The 26,863-nt window shown below is 44.5% G+C and overlaps 1 protein-coding gene across 2 annotated transcripts in view; it reads right to left on the reverse strand.

Annotated features, from left to right (window-relative positions):
- Positions 1-24,950, reverse strand: part of LOC114667930 (free fatty acid receptor 2-like) — a 31,994-nt gene extending 7,044 nt beyond the window's left edge. For both annotated transcript variants that reach the window (XR_007933779.1, XM_028823459.2), the window contains exon 1: positions 24,645-24,950. The gene's annotated coding sequence lies outside the window, so the exon portion shown is untranslated. The remainder of the gene's footprint in view (positions 1-24,644) is intronic.
- Between the last annotated feature and the right edge of the window lie 1,913 nt (positions 24,951-26,863).

The following is a 26,863-nucleotide window of genomic DNA, read 5'->3' on the forward strand; positions in this document are numbered from 1 at the left end:
ACAAAGTATTGAGCAAAGGCTGTGAATACTTATGGACATGGGATTTCTCAGTTTTTTTTATTTTTAATAAATTTGCAAAAATCTCAAACTTTTTTTCACATTGTCATTATGGGGTGTTGTGTGTAGAATTCTGAGGAAAAAAATGAATTTAATCCATTTTGGAATAAGGCTGTAACATAACAAAATGTGGAAAAAGTGATGTGCTGTGAATACTTTCTGGATGTACTGTATATAAGAGCCAGACCGAATGTTATTTACCTTGATTTAATTACTTACAGCGTAAAGTCACAAGTAGACTGCAGAGCTTCCCTGTACATATACAAAGTATAGCGACGCCAAAAGTGCGACGTGCATTCTTTCTCTGATGTAGAACCCTTGTCATCATCTGATTCAGGTCAGGTAATACACATCACGGTCTGTGACGTAATATTTGCTCCATAAGACGCACACACGTTTCCACCCACTTTTGAGGGGAAAAAAGTGTGTCTTATGGAGCGAAAAATACGGCATCTCCGCCCTCATTAAAATGGCCGAATACAAATGTGATGTAGCCTTGGACACACATTGGTAGAAAAATCCTTGAAGGACAGTAATGGCACCAACCAAAGGATTTATTGCAAAACTGTACTCGATACATTATTACCTTGTTGCCCATGTTTGCAGCATTCCCATTGTACAAAACACGATTTAGATGTGTGCAGGTAAGCAACACAACAAGCAGTATGGGAAGCAACTCCTCCGTGTCCACTATGTTGCAATATGGATTTCTGCCATGAACGAAGACCATTCAAGGAATGAGATGCTGTACTGAGCAAGATCCAATCAGGGAATGGCTATGTAATGAGCACTAACAAATCAGAGCACAATTAAGAGTCTGCATCTTTTAAAAGTGTATGTTTCTGCCCATCCACATTGCATTTTCCAAAATATGTTGCTCTATTGGAGTGTGTTTAAAAGTTTACATTTTTGGGAGTAATGCAGTTTACTAGAAAGGATTGTGATACGCCATCTGTTGAAATGGAAAATGCAATGCATGTTTTTACAGCCTGCGTTACAGAATACATTCCAGTAGATGGTGCACTGCAAATGTTAACGCTAAGGTCTGCCTTGATTAGTTAGATTGCAACCCAGCTAGTAGGACTTAGAAACACGATGGCAGTACGTGTGGAAAAAATTGGTCTACAAACACGAATCACAATAGCAGGTGGCAGCAACACTTGACCCACTACATGCACACAGAAAAAGCGACACGAGACATCCTAATCAAGTGGCAGCACAATATCGTAAGCTGAGACAGCTGGGCTTTGCTGGTTGGAGTATTGGGACTGTGGAACAAACTACCGAGATGTGGAGTTGAAGCAGAAACCTCGACAACCTTAAAGAAGACTCTTGTTTGAGATGTTGGGACAGCTGAGCTTCTAGCTTAACAAACTAGCTTGATGGACTGAAGAGTCTCCTCTTATTTGTCAAATTTCTTATTTTTCTGTTCTAGTAATGTGCCAACTGACTACTGGGGGAAACAGCACAATTGCTAACACAGTTGAATAGCACCATATTGATGTTGAGGGCTCAGGCACTGGGACCCTGGAGAGTTGTTAAAGAAAGCTCTATGCTGATGCACCCCCAAGTGCTGCTGATTTGTAGGTTCCACATTCGCTTACGTCATGCTGCTGTTTGGTGTTGACCATTCGGCAGGTCATTGCAGTCTTTTGTGTTTCAACTCTTTGTATTTCCTTCCCCATTTTAGTGTGAGCTGCGTGAGTGATCCTGTTACTCATTAGTTCAGCAAGTTAAACTGAATCGGAAGAAAAAGTTGTCCCTTTTTTGTGGGACATTATTACATGTCTACTGTTTTTTTTGGGGGGGGGGACTATTTTGCTTTCTTCATAATGGATGCAACGTTTCTACTTTAAAATAAACAGGAACTGAATGATTCTTTGCTAAATTACAGAAAGATAAATGTACATACCAGCAGGGTTGGTTCTTCTCAGCGTTTGTCTTTTAGGCAGCCCCAAATGTTTTGTTGGTTTTTTTTTTTTTGGATATCTTCTCCCCGGGACGGCTAATCCATTTGGCTCAAATCGGCCACGAGACCCATAGTTGTGTGCGGCGTGAACAGGTCACCCAGGCTGCATTGCTGTGGCTGAAGAGAAGCAGAACAGCTTGCCCTAGCCATGCACGGTGGAGTTGGTGTTGGTTCAAAACACCCGAGGTCTGCCCTAGAATGTCTGGCAGTTGTGTAAAAAAGTGTGTGCTTCTTATCACATCCACTCCCTTCGCTGTGTGTCATGTGGTGTTACAAAACGCCTCCTGTCTGCTCTTCTCTCTCAGCCTCGGCTCACTTTTCGAGTTGTAGACTGAGGAGGACTGACCTCAGCTCAGCCCGCAGGGCCCACAGAGACTCATCATCATCTGCATGTCCTGCTCAGGATCAGGAGATGCCCGTCCCGGGGGTGCATTGAACACTGGCCACGGCAGACCTGATTTTGTAATAACTAGCTGGAGCTCTCACTATTAGTGTATTATTTAGTAAGCCGTCTGGACGCTTTCCAAGAGGGAAGTGTTTACAACTTTTGATATCACTGATAATCTTGAGCTTGGCAATTGCAAACTGTCAGCCAAAAAAACAACAACCTGAAACAATACTTCACATCACTAATGGCTACTGGGGATAAAAATAAATAAAATGAAAACCAGCGAGTTTGATCACCCAGTCCTAAAGTGGAGTTTGTCTTAGACTAGCATGCCTGAACTCTAAATGACGACGTGAGAAATCTCGCCCTCCGAGACATGTGAATGTTACACAGACGTCGTGTCTCGAAATACCTGCTTGTAGGCAAATGGCAGTTAAGGTGTAGGTTGCACTGACTAATTGGGCGTCCATTCCTAAGGTGAGGTGGTTGCAGCTTGACAAAGCCTGAAGAAAATGTTTGTAGTAATAATAATAAAATCCACGGATACGTCTTTAACCATTTTGCCCCATCTCATAATAATTTCAGCACAGTCGGAGCTTAACCTCCCAATGCCTTGAGACGGACAACATCATCGAGAACCTCATGGCCGATTGTACTATCGGAGCAAATCAACCAGACGTTCTGCTCCATGATTAGAGCAACAGACGATGACTGCTTATTGGCTTACCAGTTCCAAGGTGATGCAAATGTCTGTCTCAAGGAAATGGAAAATGTAACCAGATACAGAGATCAAAGGACAGGTTTCTTGCATGTGGAACTCGAAGGTTTGTGTGAATCCAGTTGGAACAGTTCGGTCTCCAAAAAGTAACTCGATGTACTGCCTGGCAAAGCGAATGCCACTCAGGTGCAGAGGTTCACTCTCCTCAGAATAGCCAACATATTCCACGAGGCCCTGACTCATTTGATAGCAGAAGGTTCACCTGGAAGATTCTCATTCAACAGCAGAACCAGCAGAAGCTGAGACATTTAATGATAGAACATCAGAAAAATGTTGACAAGGACAGGCCATTCAGCACAAGAAAATTCGCCAATCCCATCTACCTAAATTCACCAAAATATCATCAGGCTTAGTTTTGGAGTCCCCTTAAGTTGTAGCGGTGCTACTAGAGTCCCTGCAGCGGCTCTGCTTGGTCTTCTGCTGAGGGTGCAGGGGCTGTTGGGGTCAAAGGACGTCAGCGCGGCTTTTAAAAAGCGGCCGGTGACCAAAAGGAGAGGAGAAGTATTTAGTGTTTTATGTCTAAAGTTCCTGTCTGTCTGCCTTCCATTGTGATACCTGTGCTTAGTCATTTTTGTCCTGGATTGTTTCTTGGTTGGGGTCTGGATTGTCTGCCTGTGTACATGAGGACTGCATGTGAATTTATGGCCATCCTGCGAAGAAAAAAGTGCTCCTGAACCCGTCTACCCGTCTTCACCATTTCAAGAACTACCGGTAGGACTATCTTTACATTCCCATTCAACGTGTGGATCTCTGGACTATCTATCTTCATCATTACATTTCATCCGTTGCCGTTCTCCATGGACTTTATTGTTGTGGTTTGTTTTCATGTTTATTGTACATCACCATAAAGTGACTGGGGTGGGATCGTTGTTTTCATCATTAGTGTTAATACATTCTTTATTTGCCGTTTTATTTCCATTGGCTTTTTGTCTCTGTTTGTGAGTCCGTGAAGGTCAGGCCAAGGCTGGGTGCGTCCCTGGAATCTCCACTAAAAAAAATAAATAAATAAATCACTGCCTCTTTGTAGGTGTGAATCTTAGTGGCACTGGACCGCAACAAAGTCCTAATAATAGTAAGTCGTCCATCCATTCATCCTTCCATTTTTCTAACCCCCTTAGACAGTTAAAGATTATGGGTAGTAATACTGATGATGCTGAAATATCCCACTGTGATGGAGTGTGGCTGTATGTGGACCCTGAGAGAGATCCGTCCCAGATGTGTAACCCCCTTAATGGATTGGAAGAGTTGGACAAGTTCTTTCTCATCGTCTATAGCCTTCCAGGTCTCCAGACATAACACCCTGCGATTTTTATCTATGGGGGTACATTAAAGAAAGAGTGTTTGTTCCACCTATGCCCACTAATCTTCAAGATTTGCGACATCGAATTGAGGAATCTGTGAATTCAGTATTAGTGTCATCTTAGCAGTGGTATAAAAAAGCCAGGCTAGAGCTGTGGACTTTGTCCAAGACCTGAGTATGTTCTTTCTGAACTAGGGACCAGTTGTTTCTTGCTAATCCACGAGTCGGTCTACCGTTTTGATGTTTGTCGTGCTACACATGGTGCTAAAGTTGAGTGCATGCAACCTCAAGGACCATAGGACCAAACTTTGAACTTTCCTCTGTCCAGTGATGTGTGCAATGTGTTTCTGTCTGATACAGTTCGTTTGAAATACATTTTTGAATAGTCTGGTATGCAGTTTGTATCCGTGACCACCTCGATGATACTGTGATATCGCTTGAGATTCACACATGCATGCTCATCCTCACTTGTGACCTTTGTGTGTGTGCTGTCAACCACACCAACAAGTTCAGAGAAACCAGCCATTTGCATGTATGCAGCTTCCTTTAACTTTACCTCCCGCAGAGTGATGGGAAAATGTGTTATTTCACACATTGTAGGGGCTTCAAAGTTTGGTGCAAAATTCTAGAAATGGTGGGTTGAGACATAACCAAATTATTGGTGTTGTAAAGCAGGGCCCAAAAAAATGTTATTTTAGCTGACGATTCTTGGCTTTTCTGTGTAGATGGACGTGACGTACATGATTTGTTATGATCGTTAATCAGTTTCTGTCAAATTGATATCATTCTAGGAAGTCGTGTTTTCATAATATTCCACCTTTCCTAGAATATGCATGGCGATCTCTGACTGATCACCATCTTCTGGCAGCTTCTAGTCCGTTACGACAGCTCACAAGCTCCACCAAGTTAAGAGGAGTTTCCTAAATTAGAGGGGAGAGGTTAGGAGCCCACGCTGATACAGCGCATTGCTGCACCCACCACATGACAAACCAACTCAGGATCCCAGATTAGGACCCGAGTGCAGCCATGTGGCAGGTGATACCTCAGCATCACACTACACTAGTTCAGATGGAATGGAACCAGTATGAGTTTTTTTATGATGCCCAGGGTACCAATTCTGCCACCAACCCCCAGGCTTATTAGGGATGCAGATTAACATCATACCCAGGACGGAGCAATTGCAGGTTAAGGGCCTTGCTCAAGGGCCCAACAAAGTGGTGTCACTTTTGCCGTTTACGGGATTCTATTGCCAGTGCAAATCCCTAGCCTCGGAGCCACCTCTCCGGAGAGGTGATAAAATGCTTAACTCCGACTGCTAAGAGTAGGACTAAATTTGCATCACTCTAAGATTCTTCTGCCAGTTAGCACCATTTTCCTAGTCTGAGACGCTTGATATATGCGGGCACTGGATGAGATGCCAGTCAAGCACAGCATGCTGGGGCAATTTCACATGCAGCATATCTTTGGTTGTAGGGTGAAATTGGAGTATCCATAGGAAGGCCCATGTGAATACGAAGAGAAATGCAAAGTCAGGCCTCCTCCAATATGGTGTCTCTTACTATAGCTAACTGGTATCTTCTCTACGCCTAATGCCAGTTTTGTGCCCATTGCTGCCTGGATATGCACCAGCCCCACCATGGTCCTAAAATGGATACACAAGTATTACAAATGGGTGACTCTCCCAGGCCAATGTAAATTAAAATTTAATTGACATTGACTATTCTGCTGGGACAGGCAACTTAGAATTGGTTTAAACAGGTTAGAAAATGGATAGATGGATGTCATTTTGTCCTTGCAGTGTCCTTCGAGCAGTCTGTAAGCGAGGGATGCTCTCTTAATCACGTAGGCAAACTTCCTGTTGTGATTGTTATCTGCTTTCAGTCTGTGGTTTGGCAAGCAATCATTCTCAAAATAATGAAGCCTTTAACCAAACCCGTTGTTCCTACTTCACAGCCAATGTGTAGACGGCCACATTAAGACCCACCTACGAGACGTCCTCCTCCTGTTGCTCAGCTGTGCCAGAGGTGTGCTGCCTGATCGCATCATGTAAACGGGTGCTTTGTCTTGGTTCGATTTTTCCATTACTGGACATCACTTATCCCATAACCAAATGTCACCTTTGCCCTAATCTGGAAACTGGATGGTGATGGAAAAAGTGTGCAGACCTTAACGGGTAATCGAGAATTCTGCACACTGTTTCATGTGAACTTGTTCCTTTGTGTACTTTGTGCAAATGCTATGTAAAATCGTATGATGGATGCCTGGGGGGAAAAAAAGGAAAAGCACAAGAGAAGGGGACAGTATCCAGCAAGACCCCAGAAGACAGTAGTGGTAGTGGGAAGTCATAAAACGAGCAATATTCCTGCAAGACACTAGGGGGCAGGTGGCCAGGATGCTTGAGATACCCGACCCTGTTCTTAGAAAGAGACAGAGAAGCAAAAGAGCTCCTGGCCAATGGAGGGCAGCACATGGTCTGTCATAAATTCCCTGATGTTCAAAAGCAACTGCAACTGAATATGGCGTTTAGGGGGGTATAGATAATAGAGAATCCAAGTTTATCATTAGTTTTCTTGTAAATGGCCTCTTGAATAATGTTAATTGTTGTTCATATTATTCTTGCGTTTACAGTTGCAACATTTTGTGGTTTAGTAGCTGTGACACAGTACCCTCTTGCTAGGGTGGCAAGTCCCATCATATTAGCGTCAACTTAGCAGTGGTATAAAAAAGCCAGGCAAGAGCTGTGGACTTTGCCCAAGATTGTGAATAGCTTCTAAAAAAGACACCAAGTATGTTCTTTCTGAGCTTCCATAACAATTCTCATTTTTCCTGGGAACAAATAAAGTACTAGCTATTGTCGTGGGTAGACAGGCAGGCAGATAAATATGACCCCCCGTCACATAAATAGACAGGAGGCCTACACAGGGTGTGTGGTCTGAATGAAACTGAATGAAAGATACAGCGAGCAGGAATGGAATGGGAATGTCCTACCTGTCTGGGAGGCCAGTAAACCGGATGGACACTGTGTGGGACATTCCAGCTGGGACATTTGGTGTTACTGGGGTGAGTAATGAGTACTGGAAGGGCAGCGTTCATCTGGCAAACCCCATGTGGATACCCAAAGGACAGCATGGGAGTTGTGGTTCTGTAGGGCTGCTCAGATGTGTTCCACAGGTGCCGCTATGGGGAGCTATTGGGAAGTGAGTCCCCCAGAAGTTCTCCTGGGTTAGGTTCAAAAAGGGAGTGCTACATGCAGCCTTTGGAGTCGGAGCTGGGAGAGGAGGAAGAAAAGGTAATAAGAGAAGAAGGTGCATTGTGGAAGAAGTAGTCTGGTAGAAGGTATCTATTATATAGTGCCTTTCATCTATCTATCTATCTATCTATCTTAGAGATAGATAGATGTGAAAAGCACTATCTGTCATTATTGTTCTATTTTAGTTTTGTTAAAGTCCTTCTTAGTGTGGCGAGCCACAACAAAATTGTCCACTCGTGTCATACATTTTAAAAGTACTCTTAAATTGTCACCTCATGCATTAATGTCAGTGCCAGCTAGCAGGTGATCCCCAATGTCAGAGGCTTGTCTAGCATTTAGCGAGAGGCCAATGGCCTGTTGCTGTCGGCCAGACAGACATTTTTCAAGGACCCCCAGGTTGGTTTATTTTCTGTGTTACCTGTGATTTTGTTTTCGTCTCTTCTGTCTTGTGTCACGGACATGCCAAGTGTCACGGACATGCCAAATTTACAGTCTGAAACATAGCGGGAGCTTCCAAAAAATAGTCTTAATGCGCAGGTATGCAGTTAGCACTGTTGGCTTACAGGTCCAGGGTTGCTTAGTTCAAATTTCTCTGGGTAGTCCCCAAAGTTGTGCAGGTCAGATTGACTATAAATTGGCGCAGTGTGAGTGTGTGTGCACATTTAAGTGCCATGTGTTGACTGGCATCCTATCGAAGAAGGGGGTCCTACCTCATGCTCATTACTGCTAGGATAGTCTTCAACTTTCTGCCACCTCGTATATTGAAAACTGCACCTCGGAAAGACAAACTTAGCACCTTACGTATTTAGACATAAATTAACTGCATGGAGGGATGAGGGAGAATATTAAGTTCAAAGTAATGGAAATTTGAGAAACACTTTCTGCCTCTAGTGGTGTTGAGCCCCTGCTTAACAAGTGAGACAGCTTGTCCAGATGCCCACCACAAAGCAGCACATAAGCTCACTTACTCTGGCTCCAGATCCTGGCCTGCCTTCCTCCCACCATTTAAGTGCCTGCCGTCTCTCACCCAGAAGTGTGGTTTTGTATTCCATCTTTTACATTTCCACCAGTGTCACCAGGATGCAACTCCTAATGGCTCCCAGTGTCCCTGCACATATAAGATTTTTAAAGGGCCTTTTGATTGCCTACTCTGTTGAAGAGTCTGTTACTTTGGGGGGCCATTTGCCCTTCTGCTTCCAGTGGTGTAACCAGATCAAGCCAGTTAAGTCTACATGACAACCGACATTTCTCTCAATGCCACACAAACCCACTGGGCATACTGCACCCTACTGTCCATGGTGCTCTCACTCTTTCACATGCAGGTTCTGAGACGTTCGTTTTGATTGAGGGGTATCCTGTCCAGACACTGGTGTTTGCCTTGTGACCCATCCTGTTGCCATGTGCACCCCACGGCCCATTCCTGGAAATCAGAGGCTTAGGAAACAGACAGAAGAATGTGTTTGGATATTTTCCTATCCTGATAAGGCTGACCACATTATTAGCTGGCGGTTCAAATGTCTTGTTAACCATTACATGTAACAAACTTCCATTGTTCAGTCGTGTTTTTTGTTTGAGCTGCCCAGCCATGCCAAAATTTAAATAGAGGAAACTCGTTCAAATACCCCTTCATGTTCTGAACTCGTAATATCAGTGAAGGAGGCCTCGGGATCAAGGAAAGAGCCCGACCTCTATGGGACGCCAGCCCATAAATGTATACGCACATTCACACCCACACACTAACTCCAAATCAATTTAGGGTCACTTGGAGGGCACGGAGGACATGCAGACTGCACACAGACAGTGACCCAGATGGGAATAAGGAACATCACCTCAGCATGAAATGATTTTTAAACACCTTGAAATACACTAAGCGACAGTTCTTCCTCCATAAAAATGCCACTAGTTCAGCATTACAGAGGGCACCCCACATACCGTGGATTTAGAAAGTTTTCAGACCCTTCACTCACTGCACACTTTATTTAACTGTAGATTTAAATGTTACATGAAGAAATGAGCTTTCTTTATCCACCAATATTCACTGAATAACCCATAATGTCAAAGTGAACACATTTTGTAGAAAGGTTAAAAAACGGTAATCTCTCACTCCTAGACGTGTTCATACCCTATTGTGTGGCTCTATGCGGCTTGGGGTGCTATCTCCCTGGTTGGAATAAGATCTTTTTTATATTATAGATAAAATATAAAAAGGCAATATCCCTCCATTAGCGATACAAAGTCACATAGGAGAAATAACTTGGCTTTCTTTAATGATGATTTACGCGGCATAACAGACAAGAAAGCCATGACAAGACTTTTCACCGAAGTGGGAGCTCAATGTTTACAGTCTGCCATTTTCGTCACTGCGCTGGAAGGATTTTCAGGATCGGATGACGTTATCTCCCATCCGTCCGTCGGCTTCAAGTTGTGCCGGGCAATGTTCCAAGGCTTTATACCATTTCTCCATGTGCAGGCCCCTACTTGGGTAAATCATGCCATTCCAAACAAGGAAAAGAAGATCCAGTGTCATGCTGACTCTATAGTGCACGTTGCCCATTTCGCAGTTGCCCTTGTCTTAAGATGCTTGCCTATCAATTCTAAATGCTGTGCCCCTGTACTAAATCTGGCTTTGTGTTAGCTGTACATGTGAGAAGAAAAGAAAAGCAAATTTAAAATATTTACACAGAGCACAGTGACACATTAAACTTCTATTCTAATTACAGTGGCACACCAAATTGTGCTCGGGTGTCTCCTATTTGCTTGAATTCTCCTTGAAATGTGTCTAGGACTCGAGCCCGCCTGTGGCCAGTTGATTGGACATCAAGTAGAAAGGCACACGTGGGCCTGTACTGAATAGGAGGTCCTACAAGTCGCACTGCCTGTCGGGACAAAACCTAGCCATGAAATCCAGGGAACTCTGTGTAGGCCTCTGTAATCAAAATGTGGTCAAGCATAGAACAGGGCAAGGGGCTGAAACCATGTGTAAAGGTTTTGAGTGTTCCCACTAACACAGTTGCCTCAGTAATTCTAAAATGGAAGACGTTTGGAACCACGAGGGCTCCTATTGCAGGTGTACATCGAGTAACTGGGTAAGAAGGGCCTGTTCCTTTAGTGGGCGGTAGCTCCCTAGTTTGAATAAGTTCTTTTTAATTGCGGCGTTTCAAGTAACCTGAAACTATATGGATGTAAAAGGCGATATCCCTTCCATAGTGATAACGACGGTAAAAAAATCACATAAGAGAAAATAACTTGGCTTTCTTTAATGACGATTTACGCGGCATAACAGACGAAGGAAGCCATGACAACACTTTGTGTACAGTTTGTCATTTTTCGTCGCTGCGCTGAAAGGATTTTCAGGACAGATGACATAACCTTCCGTCCGTCCATCGGCTTCAAAGTGTTTAGCTGATGTCCAAGTCTTTTCTACTGGTTCCTCCACGTGCAGGCCCCCACGTCGGCAAATAGTCCATTTCCAAACGAGGAAAGATTTTTTTGCTGACTTTTAACAGAGGACAAAATAGTATACACCTGCCTTTAGGCTGACTATACATTCCCCCAGCTGTCTTTTGTCTATCTTGTACTATGCTTGGTCCAGCAATTCTAAATGCTGAGCCCCTTTATACTAAATCTGGCTCAGCTATGTATGTACAAAGAAAAGAAAAACCGATTTAAAATGTCTGCACAGAGACAGTGACATTAAACTTAATATTATAACAAACTTATAACATGGCCTTGGTCAGGGAGGTGACTGAGAACCCAGGGGTCACTCTAACAGAGCTGTACAAGTCCTCTGCTGAGATGGTAGAGCCTGCCATCTCAGCAACACTTCATCAGTCAGACGTTTAACCCATTCTTACGTAAAAGACAAATGAAATGTTTAAAGAAATAGGAACCTAAGACAAAAGATTGTGGTCTGATGAGACAAAAATTGAACTCTTTGGGCAGAACTCCAAGCAGCAGGTCGAAGACCTGCCACTGCTCCTCACCTGCCTAATGACCATACCTGCAGTGAAGCATGTTACCGGCAGCATCATGTTACGGGGACAGGAAGACTGGTCCAAACTGGTCCCCTCAGCCAAATACTGAGAGGTTCCTGAGGAAATTTTGCTCCAGAGTGCACATCACCTCAGACTGGGGAGACCATTCAGTGACCTGAAAAATACACCCAAGTCTCCAAGTGTCCTTGAGTGGCCCAGGCAGGTCCTACAGTTGAACCCCATAGAACATGTGTGGAGAAACCTGAAGATGGCAGCTCACAATTTTTTTCCATTCGATCTAATGAAGCTTGCTAGGTCATTCCAGAAACAATGGAATAAACTGCCCAAATCCAGGTGTGCAAAGCTTGGAGAGACTTGTCTAAAAGATTTAAACCTAGAATTCCCGGGGCTTCAACAAAGCACTGAGTTAAGGGGTCTCAACACTTCTAGAAGGGAGAGATCTTCAGTTTTTGATTTTTGACAAATTTGCAAACCTTTCTGGTCATATGTTGTTACTTTGTCATTGTAAGTCACTGAGTGTGGATTGATGGGCAAAAATTGCACGTGTACATTGTTATAAACAACGGTAAAATGGAAAGTGTGCAGAAAGTAAAGGGGGTCTGAAGACTTTCTGACTCCACTGCATTTTCATTTTTATTTAATTATTAATTTAGTATTTCTCCATAAATGCAATCCTAAAGTGCCTAACAAGTAGAAGCTTGTAGAGTAGAAGTTATAGTTTTACAGTTATAGCGCTGGCAGGTTAACTGGTGCACTTTGGGTCACAGAGCGGCTGAGAGGTCAAGGTTGAACCAGGTTCCCAGTGGTGTACCGTCTGAACCCTCGGTCACTAAACCCAGGAGTGCTCCTATAGTATGAGATGGCAGACCGAGCCAGGAAGGCCAATGAAATATGCAGTAAGGTTAAAGGGGTGGAGCTACAGGGGTGGGGCTCAGCAGGATTTGACTTGCATGTGACAGGAATGACCACAGCCCTGGACTAGACTGGGGGCTTCAGATAACCACACTTGGGGAGTTGGGGGGGGGGGGGGGGGGAGTTGCTATTGGCTCTTCCCTTAGTATATAATTTGCCTAGCCCCTCCCATCTGTGTCTATTGTGACTGCTATGCAGTGTTCATTGCGTGGCCGTGACATGAGGGTGACACAGAAATTGCGGATTGTGGTATTAGCTGATCATTTGGTTATGCTGTGGCACAGACAGGAAATACAAGTTTCCGATCAGGAATTTGTATGAGGAGCCCCCTTTGAAGTGGGAGCTCCCAGTAGGACAGTTAAGAGAGTACAGTTCTGCCGAGTTGTAACATAACATTGACCTTTCACACACACAAAGGAGGATGAGAGTGCATGTGTGAAATTCAAGCAATATCACAGTATCCGCTCAAAGGTGGTCACGGATGCAAGCAGCATATTACTCTGAAGATTGGTGGGTCTGGATGGGTGAAATTTCACACAGGTACTCTGAGCTCTGCATGCCATGAACCCTGGAAGAATTGCATTACAAGTGATAAGTCCAGGAAGGTTCAGGAAGGCAGGCTGAGCCTCACTGAAGAGGGGTCATTGAGAAAGGCATAGTGGCAGACAATCGAGAACACTAGGGTAGGGAAAAAAATGATGCTAACCGGGCCATCAAGAAACTTTTTTTTTTGCGGTCAAACTGTATTTGGAGCTATGATGACACACAGTTAAAAGATTAGACCTTATCTTGGATTGGTTTTGGTGCAGACTGATGAGAAAATCAACAGCGGCTGCCCATTTCTGTGAACGCGGCAAAGGCTAAAAGTGAGGCGCCTCACGTGGGAACTCTGAAAATTCCTCTAGTATGTGAGTTGAGTGTTGGTTCACCTGTGTGACAGCCACCAGCTTGGACTTCCTGCTTCCTTGTTGTTTTTGAGTTCTGCTTTGGTTTCCTGGAGTTTGAACTTTGTCGTCTGCTCGGCTTCTTGTTTTGATCTACAGTTAAGAACCTTCTGCCTGTTTGTGAATGCTTTCTGCCGCTGTTTGCCTACCTTCAAATCATCCATCAATTTTCTTAACTTACTGATCCAGGGAAGGGTTGTGGTGCAGCTGGAGGTCATCCCAGCAGGCATTGACTCCACAGCAGGAACACCACCTGATCAGGGTAAACCCACAAATGCAAATGTGACTCGGGGGCCAGTTTGGCATTGCCAGTCCGCCTAAAGCTGATGTCACATTATGTGACTTCTAACCAGACTGGCTATAAGCAAATGACACTATTGAAAATCACTGGGCATATCAAATTTAGTGACTGCGCGCCGACTTCCCAGCACAGTTTTGCTCGCCCCTCTTTCTTGTAGCCAACAGCGTGCTGCCCGATGCTGTATGAAGGGTTAGCAGGTTCAGCCATAGACTTGGCCCTCCCTTTCTTTCTTTTTTCCCATTCTGTTGTGGTGTGTAAAACCTGAGACGATTGACAGATGAGCTTTTCATCTTTTTGTGAGGTGCATTATACCCGTGTTCCTTATTTCTTACACACATTGGTTGTCAACTCTAATGCACACACAGCCACCACTTTAAGTCAGAATTCAACCTGCTTGTGGATTAGATGGAGCGAGTCGCTGGGGACCTCAGACTGTCCTTCATGGCAGTGTGTGTCACCTACTGCCTCTAGCTTGCCTAGATTAAATAAATGGAGAGCATGGGGGGGGAGTGTGGCGCTCCTGATATCTGCAAAAGGACGAAGGTCCAAGTCTTAGAGTCCTGGTGCTCCCTGTTTGTGAGACATGGACGCTATCCAGTGACCTGAGACTGAGACTGGACTCCTTCATATGTGTCTCTTCAGAGAATCCTTGGGCACCGCTGGCCTTTATTGTGAGGGAATGTCAGTTATGCCACTTTGGCCACGTGGCTTGATTCCCCGGGGGTGCTCCGGCTCATTGTTGAGGTCCTGAGTGGCTGGGCCAGACTAAAGGGATACCCACGTAACACCTGGTTGCAGCAGATAGAGGGTCATTTCCGGAGGGTGGCATTGGGACCGCATGTCTGCCTGGTGGGTTGCCAACCAGGATCCTGAGCCGTTTCATTGTGTGGTGGGTGCGGCCACATGCTGTACCAGTGCCTGCTCCCCAACCTGACCTGACCTACAAGTTAAATTCACTGGAAAAGTCACATAATGTGACATGGCCTAACCCTGCATGTCGTTGGACTGTGGGTGGAAACCGAAGCGCTCAGATGAAACCCATGTGGACTGGAGGAGAACATGCAAACTCCACGTCATGGTGTGGCACCGGGCCATCCACATTGGAATTATCTTTTTGGAAAATGAACTTCGTATTTAGAGTCACTAAAATCGTAACATTTTTGCCTTGCCTGTTTGTCCACTTTTGGTGATGCAACCACATTGTGCTTATCAGGATGCCATTAGCTGTGCTAATATGGGGATGCACAAAAATTGGGAGAACATAAGAAAAATGTAAACTGTCCTGTATGGGCTTTAAGGAGGCTCAACTAAGCTGCCTACAGAAGGGACACAAAAAAAAAGGTCCCATCTGGTCACCTGATGTGTGCAGGTCCTTCATCTGACAGTATAGCTGATGTAAGTTTAAAGACGGGTCCGAGAAGGAGGGGCTGCAATGGGAAACAAGCATTCATTTTAGGGGATATCAAGTTTGACGACTGCAGTTGGCGATCTGGTTGCCCAAATCATGTCAAATTTCATGACTCGAAATTGCAGAGGGTGACAAAAGTACGTGACTCGGTGACGACTTTCCAACACAGTTGCACGTTTCCAAAGTGACACGTGCTCGCCCCTTTTTCTGACAGCCTGACAAAGCTGGTTCTGTAAGAATGCTTTCTGGGTAAGTAAGAGAAGTTGAGCCGCAGTCTCAGCCCTTTGTTCTTTTTCTTTTTTCCATTCTGTCGTAGTTTTGTCGTATTACACGAGACGTCAGACAGATGAGCTGCTCTTCTGTTTTCAAGGTCCACACGTTTTCCCTGTTTACTGACTGCTGCATTACCCGCACTGTATGTCAGGATGAGCAGTCATTGGTTGTCAGCTCTCACACACACACAAACACCCCAAGTTCACCACTACAACTTTAAGAGAGGATCAAACTGGGCGAGTCACAGACCAGTCTGACGGAGTCACTAGCGGTGTCAAACTACATCACTGGATAAGACCGCACTAGAAACATTATGTCATGTGATTGGACCTTTTTAATGGTGTGGCGTGAAGCTACATGTAGTATGTTGTAAGTCTGAACTTTTAGGGATTCCGTAGTAGTAAGGAATTATGGGTATTGGGGAGCTGTTAGGAAGTCAATAATAGTAAGGTGGTGTAACGTGTACTCTGAAACGATCTTGGTAAAAGGACCTGTTAAAGTTTATCACTTTGAGCCTGTCTCCGTCGTCTTCCTTTTTAGTAGTACAATATTATTGCCTATAGATATAACACTACTGATGGAAGTTTATTCTCAATGTGTGGTGAACACAAGGATCTGTGGATGTTGAAAGTCAGCAGGCGTGTTTATGAAGTCATTTCTGTGTAGTTGTGGCATTTGGCAATTAGGTTTCACATTTTCAGAGGAGAGCAAGAAAAGACACAATAGAAATACAGTGCAAGGTGTCACATGGAAGAGAGAATCTAACTGGTCACGTCATCACAAGTCCGGAGACTACAATTACAGTGGGAGCTGACAAAGCTCTGCCAAATAAAAAAACAAAATGCACTTCAGCATTGGGACCTTCTTCTGGTCAACCATCACCAGCTCGGCTCAAAAAAAGAGATGGCTGAGGGCCGACCAGCCAATCAGTTCAGCTGTTAGTAAAAAGGGAAGAGGAAACGATCTTCGGCCTCATCTTGACAAATATTGGGGAAGCACAAGAAAAGTGTCCTGTATGTGCTTTATGGAGGCTCACTTAGGCTGGCCACGGAAGGAACACTTTAAAGAAAGAAAAAGTCCCAAGTGTTCACCTGTGGAGAGCAAACAGTCAGAGCTCTGTGACCTTTTAGTCCTCTGGTTACCGTAACTCGCATCAAACGTGTCGTGTAATTCGGTTGCCTTTAAAGTTGTCTTCCGGGATTTGATCGTTCCTGCTGTGTGACGTCATTTGCTGGCATTTTTACCCCACCAGTTTTCATTTCTTCACTTCCAGAATCGGTTGGTTAATGTGGTAGTTTCAAGATTTCATCACCTAACACTTTTATTTTTTGAAGTGTCTAATATTGCTTAATTGCGATGGCCTGGCACACCAGTCCAAGGTCGAGTCCTGCCTTGTGCTGCTGATGTAGGCTCAATTTGTATTGAGTGGCATTCAGACTGTTCCTATTGTTTTTATGTAGAAATTGCACATTGCAAATTGTTTGCGTTCCTCCTATGCCAGCCCTAACCTGTCACCGTTGTCAGTCCATTCCACACTTTCTCCTTCTTCCAGGTTCTGAAGCCAGTTTTCCATTAGACGCCAATCCCAACAGCATGAGACACAAAGCAGGACCGAGCAGGGAGATGGGTCAGGTAGTTGATGAATCGTCCGTCTAGGCCTTCTAATGGCTTGGCCCCCTGTCCAGGGTTGATTCCTGGCTTGCGCTCAGTGCTGTTGGGTTAGGCTGTAGCTCCCCGAAACTCGAAAATGGGTTTGAGAACATTACTGTGTCATCCATCCAGCTTTACTCAGTCCAGTTTACACTTGCAGTGTGACTTCTTTACACAGAGTGACGTATGTGCGTCTGCAGGTCTCCTCAAGGGGCGCTTACAAGGAGTGTAATGACCCCGTGTGCCATGAGAGGGTGCTGCCACTCACCCAGTTCTCTTCCCCCTCCAGCACCCAGAATCTGCCCAGTGAGGACCCCTTTTTCGGGCCCACGAGAACAAAGCCACTGGAATCCTGGAAGGAGACGTCACTCATGATAGGAATGTGCTGCCAGTCAGAACTCCGTGTGACTGACCGAATAAAAGACACTTGGATTTTCGGTTCAAAGTTTTTTTTTTTAGCCCCAAAAATGAGGCAAAGTGGCGCCACAACAGGTGTCATCCCTATAGTCGCATTTTCAATAAACGGGTGCCCCAAATTACCTTGAGGTGTTCTGTTGTTCCTGCACCCGAACACAACAGGCCCACGTGGGCCCTTCCACGCAGTGGAAGTCCAATCACTTCAGTTGGACTCCCGTCAAGTTCTCGAAACATCTGGAGGAGGATTAAAGCAAATGGCAGACACCTGAGCTCAATTTGGAGTGGCACAGCAAAGGGTCTGTGTACGTCTCGGGAGGAGAGAGTTTTAATCATTTACAAACCTGTCTGAAAACGAGTGTTCACCTGGTCATTGTGGTTTATTGAGTGTAGCCGGCAAGTGTGTTCATTTAAAATGACATCTACGATACAATAAAGTGCAGGGGTCTGAATGCTTTCGTGAATGCACTGTAACTGTTGTAGTGGATGGAGTGGCAATGACAAGTTGATGATGGAGTTGTTGTCGTAGCCTCAGGATTTTTTGCATTGTATTTCTGAAGATGATGTCATTTTATCTGAAAGTGCTGTTTTGAATTAAACTCGATCCAAGCTTGTTATGATGCTGCTGTGATACGCCCGGGGCCTATTAGGTGCATCATATAATGGGTGGCTGGTTATTTAATAATACTGTAATAACCAATCTTAATGCACATAGAAAATCTAGGCAATACGGCATAAACACCAATAATTTAATTAAAGTTACTACTTTAGATGAACAATGTATTAAAACTATAAAAACATATCATAGATTAAACAAAAAATACACGCAGAGCGGCGCTAATAAAAATAACTTAATTCCTGTTCCATATATCAATAACGCACATAGTATTCATCTCTGCTCCTCCGAAACATTGAATATGGCTCTATTAAATGTTAGAGCTTTAACTAACAAGACGTTTTTTATCAACGATCTTATTAATGATAAAAAAATAGATTTTATTGCACTAAGTGAAACGTGGCTTAGCTCAGATGGCGCAGCTGTTTTAATCGAATCTGCGCCTCCGGATTACAGTTTTACTCGTGCTGATCGCCAAGGAAAGAGAGGTGGAGGGCTAGCAAACATTTACTCGAGCAGGTTAAAATGTAAAAATATAAGTTTTGGTAAATTCAAGTCTTTCGAATATCTCGCCATTATTATTCAGGGAGATTCTCACGTTCTAGTATTATCCGTGTATAGACCTCCTAAATTCAACGCGTCTTTCTTTGAGGAATTCTCTGACTTGATGTCAATCTTAATTACGAACTATGACACACTCTTAATAGTCGGCGACTTTAATTTTCATATAGATAATCAATGTGACCAGAAAGTAAAAGAATTTATGAACCTCCTGGACTCTTTTGATTTGAGACAGCTCGTTAATCAGCCTACACATAAAGCAGGTCATACGTTAGACTTAGTGATTACTGAAGGACTAAAAGTTGATATAAAGCAGGTCATTGATACGGGTCTATCAGACCATTTTCTTCTACTCTTTAATATAGAAATAATGATAGAAAACACTCATGAGAAGCATATTGTTAAAAAACGGTTCTTTGACTCATCAGCAGCTTTAAAACTTTCAAACATTCTAACCAATCAGTCCGTTTATAGTGCCAACTATAATAGCGAGGAGAATGTAAATAGTAAGGTGGAAAGATTTAATACTAAAGTAAAGCCACCACCATCTACCCAAAGCACCATGATGTTCCAACAATGATGGATGGATTAAAAGCCAGAAGTCTGTATGACCATCAGCATCAAGTGACTCCGTGAAAAACCCGAACTACCAAGAGGACTATTTCATTTATGTTAGGTAGAATGCCCAAAGGGGACTGGGCGGTCTCGTGGCCTGGAACCCCTACAGATTTTATTTTTTTCTCCAGCCTTCTGGAGTTTTTTTTTGTTTTTTCTGTCCACCCTGGCCATCGGACCTTACTCCTTTCTATGTTAATGAATGTTGTCTTATTTTAATTTCTTATTTTGTCTTTTATTTTTCTTCTCTTCATTATGTAAAGCACTTTGAGCTACTTTTTGTATGAAAATGTGCTATATAAATAAATGTTGTTGTTGTTGGTATTTGCATTTTGTAGCCTGCAGTTAAACTGGTGATTCTTTGCTTCTGTTTTCTTTATTCCTCAGAACTGTGAAGCACAATGTGCCTAACTTCCCGGTATCCTACGCCAGGCTGCCGTGCCTCCGCCCTTGACAAACTTGAGCACAAAATCAATAAACAAGCATGACATAAGCAATCACGGCCATGTGATTTTTTTTTTTTTTTTTTTTCTTCTTAAACCCCCACCCCACCACCCCCCCCCCCCTCGCTTTGTTTCTTACAACACCACCTTTGTGTTCATGTCATCCCTGTCATTAATTGCTGCTCACTCAAAGCACACACAGGCGGCAGCGCGTTGCTTTTCTCCACTTTTCTAGAAATACGCCTTCTTCGTTCGACTGGTACCACTGTTTCACACTCAAATGGATCAGAACTGACGGACTTGGGTGAGGGGGGGGATCTATAATAACTTGGCGGCCTGGAGCTGGCAGAACAAAACCTACAGATTTATTTAAGGGAGTTCCGCTGCTCTGAATTGGGTTAACCCATCGAGAAATGTGATGGGTGGAATGTGGAGGAGGTCTGAGACGCTTTATTTCAAAAGCACGTGGGTCTCAGTTTTTATTACCTGAGTGTGTGTCTTGCTGGCACCTTATTTGGTTCACTAGTAACAGATGACGCAGGGCTTGTCCATTTCCCAGCAAACCTGACGTGGATTTCACAAACTGATTCATGGACTGTTTAACTTGTAATGTCTTCCTTTGAATTGTAATCGACTATACCGGGAGCCTTATTCTCCACGAGGTGCGCCCGTCCCGGCTGTACACATTAAATTTCTCCTCCCTTCAAGCCGTGTCTTAGTCCAGGGTGGTCTGTTACAGCACAAGATCCAGGACCCCTCACTTAAAACTGCCTATGCTCTGAAAGCACAAGGCCCAGGACCCCCTCACTTAGCCTGCCCATACCCCAATTGTTAAATTCATGTACATCAGCCCCACATCTGTAAAGGTGCTGTGCAGGTTAAATTGTTTGCGTCGACTCTTTTAGTTCGGCTTCTTTGTAATTTCTCATGTGTTGAAATATCTTCTGTGGTGGGTTGGCACCCTGCCCGGGATTGGTTCCTGCCTTGTGCCCTGTGTTGGCTGGGATTGGCTCCAACAGACCCCCGTGACCCTGTGTTCGGATTCAGCGGGTTGGAAAATGGATGGATGGATGAAATATCTTCTTAATTGGAGTGTGCTGTGTCAGAGAGGATTGGCTGGGATGGATGGGTGCATAACCGGCTGGAAGGCCTTTTTAATGGCTGGATGGAAGGGAGCAGCCCCCCGGGGCCATGTGCTCCCCCAGTGGGATTGGTGGCAGCATCCTTCTGGTGGATCTCCCATGGGCACACCTGCAGGGCTGCATGGGAGTTGTATTCGAAATGGGCAACCCTGCTTGGGAGCCACCAGGGGGAGCTGCGGGACAGAGTGTTCCTCCTTTGTAGAGAGGTTCCATCTGACCCGGAAGTGGTTCCAGGTTGCACTGCGTTGGCATCGTAAGTAATCCTAGGTATGGTATAAAGGAAGCCCTGAGATTTGGAGTCGAGTGGAAGGACAAAGCTCACCTGGGAGGAGTGGAAGAGGAGGGCAAAGAGTGACAGTGAATTGTGATTGTATTCGCAGTTGACAAGAAGTGTTGGAGGTGGTGTATTATAATAAACCTTTCATTTGAACCTGGGACTCATGTCTGTGAGGTTGTGTCTGGTATTTGGGACTCTGGTGCCCCCTACAGATCACAGCTTTTAAACAAAGACAGAGTAATTGATTGCATTTTTTGTTCTTGTTGCAAACAGGTGCTGCTCTGAAAATAAAATTGAGGTGTAATTTACCCATCCATTTTCTGAATCCATTTCTAGCTTTACAGGGTTTTGAGGAGCCATCATCCATACCAACAACAACTGGCCCAAGACAATAAGTGACTCTGGAGGAAGTGACACGCCATCACATGGACATGCGGTAGGAAGGAGACGAGCACACCACGTGAGCACTGGGAGAGCAAACACCACAGTGAGTATAACATCCTTACATTTGATATTTAAATATTAATACAAATTGTCTAACAAACAACTGTAGTTTGAAGCAAACTCAAGTACCATATGAGCACTGGGAGCACATGCAAACACCGCATTACTACTTTTGGGCAAGACAGCAGGTCCCTAGAGTTTTGAGTCGGGGGAATGCATGCGTAACTCATCCTGTAAACTGAAGCCAGGACCCTGCTCACTACTTTTGTGTCCTTTACTATATGCCAGGCTATCCATCCATCCATTTTCCAAACTGCTTATTGAATTAGGGATCACAACATGCCAAGGAGTATACAAGCAGCACAGAGTTCAGGGAAACCACCCTGGACTGGATGCCTGTCCATCACAGAAAGACACATACCCAGATACACTCAGTGTGGCCATGTTGGCATTGAAACTCGGGTCCCAGGAGCTTTAAGGCCGCACATCATCTCTAACATGCCACTTTTTACCATGTATCTATCCTTCCATTTACCAAACCTGTCATTTGGGTTATGAGACAGGATGCAACAGAGAGTTTTGACGGCTCTTACCACAAGACAGGAAGCAACACTGGACAGGATACCAGGCTATTAAATGCATATATTCACATCTTAGAAATTGAGCCCAGGACCCTTTTGAGCCGTAAAGGTGCACCACTTTATTGCCAGGCTCTTCTTTACTATCTGCCTATGCATCCATCCTTTTTCAAAACTGCTTATTACGTTATCGGATCAAGTGGTACCAGCAAGAGTGCATACTGACCGCACAGAGCACAAGGCATGGTACCAACCCCGGCCTAGATACTTCTCCATCACAAGAATGGCACACATAACACACTCATGCTCAAAGTGACCACAGTGGGAATTGATCCCTCGCCCCAGGACCCATAAGGCTGCACCATGTCACAGCCATACTCAGTGTTTACCATGTGTCCATTCTTCCATTTTCCAGACCTTCCTATTGGATTATGGAATCACAAGGTGCAACAAACAGTTCTGTCAACACTGAAAACAAGGCAGGAACCAACACTGGAGAAGATGTCAGTCCATCATAGTAAAGGCACACAATATGCTCAATGTGGCCATGCTGGGCATTGAACCCAAGACCTTAGTGCTGTAAGGCTGCACCATTTTACTGACTTTCTGTTTTTTGCAGTTTGCCCATCCAGCTTTCTATTTTGCACACTGCTGATTGTATTGTGGGATCACGCAGTGTCAGAGCAAATACTAACAGCAGCCCACCCTGGACTGGATGCCTTTTCATCCAAGGAAGACTGGCCAGGCTGGAAACAGAACCCAGATACTTGGAGCTGTAAGGCTACACCACTTCACCGCCTTGCTTTTCTTTAGTACTTGTCTGCCCATCCATTTTCTTGGGATTTTACTGACAGCATTGAATACAAAGCAGGAACCAACCATGGACTGAATGGCACACGTACCCACATAAGCACAGTGTGGCTGTGCTGTAATTGTAACTGTAAGCCTGCACCACTTCACTTTCATGTTGTTCCTTATTACATGTTTCCCAAACCTGTTTATTGGTTTATGGGATTGCACGGTGCCAGAGCTTATACTGACAACACTGAACACAAAGCAGGAACCCACCCAGGGCTGAATGCCAGTCCATCATAGGATGGCACTCATACTCACATATGCTCAATGTGGTATGATAGGTAATGAACCCAGAACCTCAGAAATGTAAGGCGGCACCACTTCACTGCCATACTGTTCTTTATTTCATGCCCATTCATCCGATTTCCAGACCCGCTTATTGGATTCTGGAATCCAAAGATGCAAAAGACAAATCTGACAGCACTGAGCACACGGCAGTAGCCCCTCCTGGACTGGATGCCTGTCCATTTTCAGCTCTCTACCATGTTGCTCTTTACCATGTACCCACCCTTCTGTACCAGACCTACTTGTTTCCGGGATCACAGGGTGCAACCAGACAGTTTAACACTAAATACAAGGCAACCCTTGGCAGGATGCCAGGCCACAAAAGGAATGCACACTTAACTGACGCTGGAAATTGAACCCAGGTCCATGGAGCTGTAGGCCTTCACCACTTCACATATCATTACAAGTCCAGCCATGTTGGAGCTTATACTGAGAACACTGAACACAAGGTAGGAACACATTGTGGACTGAATGCCTTTCAGTCACAGGATGGCACATATAAACACATCTACCCAGTGTGGCATTGAATGGAGTTCCCTGAAGCTGTAAGATGGCACCACGTCACTGCTGTGCTGTTCTTTGTTTTCTATCGTGTTGCTCTTTACATGTAACTGCTCTTCCGTTTGTCGGGCCTACTTATTACGTTATGGTATCACAGGGTGTTACAAACAATTTGGACAACACTAAACCAACTCTCAACCACAAAAGGAAAAGCAGCACCACACGTCCGTCCATCCAATTTCCAAACCTGCTTCTTGGATTTCGGAGTGAGAGGATGCAAGAGACCATTCTGACAGTACTGCGCACAAAGCAGAAACCCATCCTGAACTGGGCGTATGCCCATCACAGAGATGCCTACCTACCCACATGCAGTCACGGTGACCATAGGTAATTACCGTAGAGCTGCAAGGTTCGCAAATATTAAACCGCATCACCCCTTAATAGTCGAGGCTCTCTCTTCCAGGACCGTCAGGTGTTCACTTTTTTATGGATGTGACCACCCAGGATATCACTTGAGGACTTTGCACTGCTGACTTCTTTTCTGCTTTACTTCTCCGTGTGGATTTATTGTGCTCACCGCTGTGAGTAAAGATGCTTTGAATTAATTTTAAGACCAAACCGCTTGTCCAAACACTTTAAGGGTTGTGAACACTTTAAAACATTGACAAATAAAGAACACTTGACTTACCGAGAAGCTGAGGACTCAGTCTGCTTTGGAGAAGGTCGTAACGGCTGGCATGCGTGTGTGGCTGATGCTATAAATGAGACAGATGTGTGCTGCTCCTGAGCTGCACTCCACATCAAACTAAACAATCCACCCGGAATAGAAAAAGGAAAATAAAAAAATGCAAAAGAGGACGCGCGCTTGGCTCAGTTTGGCTCAGGCTCCTATCAAACAAAGTCTCCAGGTAACCCCACTACCTGTTGATAAATGGATTTTCCTGCCACTGTGCTGACTCGGCTTGAGTAAAGAGAAGCTGAGAGACGGCGTCCCTCCCGAGGAAGGAGCCTTGTGATTTGTCACCCAACTCAGAGGAGGAAGTGCAGTGGAGGTCTGAGGAGCGGGCTGCCTACATTTAAAATGACGCGCGTCATCAGGGCGTCCTTATGCTCCTCCGGCTGGGGACTTTCACAGATTGGCCCAATTTGTGTGTCATTTGGTGGGGACAGTTTAAGACTCTGAGCTCACAAAGTAACAAAGACAACCATTGTGAGGGAGGCCTGTCTGTCATAAACCACAACCATAAAGTCAGATGTGAGATTTTAAAGTAAATGTTTGTAATATGGGCTGCACAGTGGCACAGTTATAGTGCTGCTACCTAATAGTAAGGAGACCTGGGTGCTCCCATTGTGGACTTCGCATGTTCTCACCATATCTTCATGGGTTTCTTTCACTTACCTAGCACAATCCAAACACATGCAGGTTACATGAATTTCAATTGCTCAGTTGGCCCGTGTGCGTGTTCACCTTCTGATAGACTGGCAGCCTGTCCGGGTATTGTTCCTGCCTTGCACCCAATGACTTCGGGGATAGGCACCTGCTGCCCCATGACCATGTTCAGGGTAAGCAGGTTAGGATACTGGATGGATGTTTGTATCAAAAATCAGGGCAATCAACCCTGGATGGTACATTAAACCTTCCACTGGGGGGGGGGGCACACTCACCCATGAAGCGCCAGTTTGTTTGTTTTTTTTTTATAACAGAAAATTGGAGTGCCCAAAGACCACCCAAGCTGAAAACTAAATCAAGGTCCCTTTAAATTCAGGTTTATTGTCATTTGTACAGTATATCAGTTCACCACACCTGTCAATTCCTTGAGAAACTAAAGTATAACCCAGCAACATTAATGACAGCCATCCACATTGACGTTCCTATTTGTCAGTCTCATTAGTGCCCTTCTTTGCTTTCTTTTGTTAAACTGATATATAGAAATAGATACTATCGTATATAGTGCCTTTCATAGCTTTCTGTTGTATCCCGACAATCCTATTTATCCGTTTCATATTGTTCATTTCATAGCCCTCTTGTATGACATTTCTGTCTCTCTTGTTTATTGACATTACAAACTATCCGTTGATCTCATATAGTGCCTTTCACAGCTCTCTCCCTCTCTTGTATTTTGACATATCTGTCTCTTATATTTCCTTTCATGTCTCTCTCATACATTGACATTGCTATCTATTTGTTGATCTCCTATAGTTGATCTCGTTTGATATTCCCATCTATTTGTTGGTCTCTCTAGTGCCTTTCACGGCTCTCTCTCTCACACACTGACATTCACATCTACCAATCTCGTATAGTGCCTTTCATAGCTCTTGCTTCCTTACTGATATTCCTACCTATTGACCTTACGTAGTGCCTTTCATCACTCACGTTTGTACAACCTGTGTAAGAGATGAGCATCTATTGGGCAAACTCACAGTAGGCATATTCAACCAGGTGGAAACCAATCCTAGATGGGATGCCTGACCACCCATGGACCAACATACTCAATGGCAGGCCAATGTATTTATATTTATAGAGCAATCCAGCGCACATATCAGGATGACATGACTGTTCCATAAAGTCAGATTGAGGTCTCTAAATCAAGTCCAGACTTTCTGAGTATCGTGTCCGCATGGCTACCACACATCCGTCTCTCGTTCAGTGTTCTTTATCTCATCCTTCTATGTAACTGGCACTGCTGCCAGGGTGTGGTTCCCAAACCAGTGGAAGTCTGACCCCTCCAGGTGGGCTGCACCTGGTATACGTCCCATCAGCACTATATATTCATAACTGGCAAAGTGTGAGGCTACACTTAAGGGTCAGTCACCTGTGGCTGGCTATACAAATGCCTAAACATAATGGCGTGCTAATACACATACCCTGACACATCCAGCTAAACTTTGTATACGTGAAGGTCCTGG

The sequence above is a fragment of the Erpetoichthys calabaricus genome, chromosome 17 (assembly GCF_900747795.2).
Source record: "Erpetoichthys calabaricus chromosome 17, fErpCal1.3, whole genome shotgun sequence".
Lineage (NCBI taxonomy): Eukaryota > Metazoa > Chordata > Cladistia > Polypteriformes > Polypteridae > Erpetoichthys > Erpetoichthys calabaricus.